The sequence below is a fragment of the Galeopterus variegatus genome, unplaced genomic scaffold (assembly GCF_000696425.1).
Source record: "Galeopterus variegatus unplaced genomic scaffold, G_variegatus-3.0.2 Scaffold5108, whole genome shotgun sequence".
Lineage (NCBI taxonomy): Eukaryota > Metazoa > Chordata > Mammalia > Dermoptera > Cynocephalidae > Galeopterus > Galeopterus variegatus.
In genome coordinates, this window is record NW_007731219.1 from 83,162 (window position 1) to 86,538 (window position 3,377).

The window sequence follows — 3,377 nt, forward strand, 5'->3', positions numbered from 1 at the left end:
TGACAGCGCCTGGAGGCCAGGGGGTTAGGAGACTTGCCTTGGATGTTTATGAAAAAACAACTATCCTGATGTATTCAGATGGTACAGTTGGCAGCTTTTGGAGAGAGGCTGCCTGTAGAATGAGGGGACTAAATGGGGGGGGGGGTTGCCTTGGAAGGCCAGAGAGGTGACCAGGAGAGCCATCTGCTGGGTAGTTGGACCCTGGGGTCAGGAAGTCAGAAGGAAGATGGGCTGGACATGGAGACAGAGGAGTGAAGAGTCTTCAGTGTGTGCTGGAAGGCTCGCTGAATGAAGGGCTGATCCAGAAAATTTAAGAGGAAATATGGTACTGTTTGGTGGACGATTACTAGATTGTTCAAAGCCCCTTGTTTGCAGAATTCGTATCTCATTACAACTTTGCCCATTGCTATTTGCTAGGAAATGGAGGAGTCAGGACTTGAACCCAGGCCTGGTCTGACTCCTGAGCCCTGGTAACCGTGCTGCTGTGCAGCCTTCAATGGTGTTTAGGAGTTATATGTGGACAGGAAGTCCTAGAAGGTGTGAGGACAGGTGAGGTGGCTTTCCAGAGAGTGTGGCATGAAAAGAAGGGAGAAGACTGAGCCTTGAGGAACTTCACCAACCAGAGATGAAGTGGGGGCAGAGGGGTACACAAGATCACAGGGAGAGCCAAGAGCAGGCTTCTAGAAAGTGGGGGTTGTCCAGTGTTGCCAAGAGACACAGCCAGGGCAGGATGGATCCCCCTCTGGAGCTAGTAGCGAGGAGGTGGTTGGTGATGAGGGAAGGAAGCCACTGTGTGGTGAGCTGGGGAGTAAGGGAAGATGAGGAAGTGGTGATCGTGACTGGGGACCCCTCATTGCAGAAGCTCGTCTGTGCAGGCATGTGAAGAGAGTGCTTATTGTTATTGGTGTCATCGGTGGTGTTAAGCCATGGAGAGCTGTGGCAGTGCAGGGATTGGCAGGTCTGGGAAGGGAAGACAGGAAAGGGAGGAAATGCTACAGGGATAAGAAATGGGAGGGGCAGTGTCATGAGAGGAGACTGAGACTCTGCGTGAAGATGGAATGGCCACAGGCTGCAGGCCCCAAATGCTAAGAACCTTCAGCGTGGGTTGGAACATTTGCTGCAGGCGCTGCGCCTCTCCGGGCCAAGTGTCCACCCTGAGAGGTGGCACCAATCTGCCCACTGCCCCTTGCCCTATGCAGAGGCCTGCGACCCACCACCTGTCCCTTGACGAGGGGGCCTCAGGATAGTCCCTGACCCCCAGGGACGTGGTGTGATCATGATGACACCAAGGACAGCAGCACGAATGAAAGGCACAGCTGAAATGGCCTCTCTGGGACAGAAGTGGTCTGGCAGCTTGGATGAGATGCTTGTAGTGCCATTTCCCAAGGGTCCACAGGAGGAAGGGCAGACTCAGAGAAGAGCAGCACTTGCTTTGGGGTGGGGCTCATTGAGTTGGAGGTGCCCCAGCAATAGATTAGCTGTGCCCACAACCTGCTGGTGTCTTGCAGGCGTCCCGTGCAGGCCTCGCCAGCTACAGTAGGTCTGCCCGGGCCGGGAGCTCCTGGGCATAGATATGCAGCAGCTGTGGCTGGCCTTGGCCTTCCAGCCCTGAGAAGCCTGGGGAATAGACAAAACACCCAACAAGCACCTCTGTCCTCCTCCAGGGTCCAGCCAGAACAGCCTCCCCGGGGCTCCTGGGGCCCCAGCGAACGGCTCTGGCAGTCCTCAGTCTTTGCCCTCCTCCGCTCCTCTGCTGCTGCTTCATGCGCATGCACACTCCCCACCTCTCAATGTTGAGGGCCCCCGGGCTCTGTCCTTGGACCCCTTCTCTTCTCTCTCTCTGTCACTTCCTGGGAGAGCTCATTCTCCTTCACTTCCACTTCTGTTCTTCATGCCCACGCCTGCATCTCATCCCAGCCCTCTCTCCGGAGCTCCAGCCCACATCTCTAGGGCCTGGTTCCTAGACAGCTCCTGGCTGTCCTGCAAACACCTTGTTCATTCACTGAGTGCCTGCCATGTCCCAAGTGCTGGCGACACTAACAGTGGAAGACACAGCTCCTTCTCTCTTGGCACTCACATCCAGCACATTTTCTCCATAGCCCACCTCAATGAATGGCAATACCACTCAGCCAAGCTTTTCATGATGGGAAGTGGGAGACTGTACTAGTCCATTACTGTTGTTTATAACAAAAGACCTCAAACTGAGTAATTTTTTTTTTTTTTTTAAAGATGACCAGTAAGGGGATGTTAACCCTTGACTTGGTGTTGTCAGCACCACGCTCTCCCAAGTGAGCGAACCGGCCATCCCTATATGGGATCCGAACCCGGGGCCTTGATGTTATCAGCACCGCACTCTCCCCAGTGAGCCACGGGCCAGCCCCAAAATGGTGATCTTCTGATGCTTTCTCTCTACACTTATTAGTTGCCATTTCTCTACAAAGACTCAACTTTTTTATAGAACAACTTAGAATCAAAGACCGTAATTTTGGGGGTAATTTTCCATTGGACTATAACGTGCATACAGCAATTTGCAGAAATCGTAAGTGTACAGCTCAATAGAGTTTCAAAGTGAATACACCCATGTACCTATCCCCACAGATCACAATACAGAATATTGCTAAGAACCTTCCCTCATGCCCCCTCCCCATAATTACTCGTCTCCAAAAGGTTTAACATATTTTTGGAGGCTCAAATTGTTCTAGCTTTTGTTCTTTCAGGCCGGCTCCAGTGTGGCTTTGACATCCCCCCATCCTTTGTCTTTCAAGCATGTCTTTATTTTCTGGCACTACAAGATGCTCCAGGCTCATCTTGTAGGTTTTTTTTTTGCCCCAGCCCAAGAATCAGCCATTTCTTCAAAAATCCCTGGTTCCTTTTCGTGGGGTATGGTATTTAGAAACTAAGATCTGGGTGCAGGACATGTTCATTACTACTGGGGTGCATTGCTTCTAGACTGTTTCAATGGACAGAGCTAGGAAATATATATACTTTTAAGAAATCATGAGTTCATACTGAAACCCGCAATTACAATCCAGCATCACAGTTCTTTCTCACCTTCTCTCATTCCACAGTGAGAATTCTGGTTTCCAACAACATTGACATACTCATTCACTTGCTCTACCAGAAAGAGCCTATCTTAAAGTACACCCAAAATAACTTCACACTCACCACATCACTACCATCTCCCGAGTGCGCCACGGGCTCGGCCCAAGGGAGCTGAATTTTTTTTTTTTTTTTTGTCTTTTGTCTTTTTCCGTGTCCGGCAACGGATCGCAACCCCCGGCAATGGATCGCAACCCCCGTACCAGACTGTGGACCGGCAACGGAATTGCAACCCTCGGCGTTGCTCCCGCGCCTCGCTCAGCCAGTGAGCGGGAACC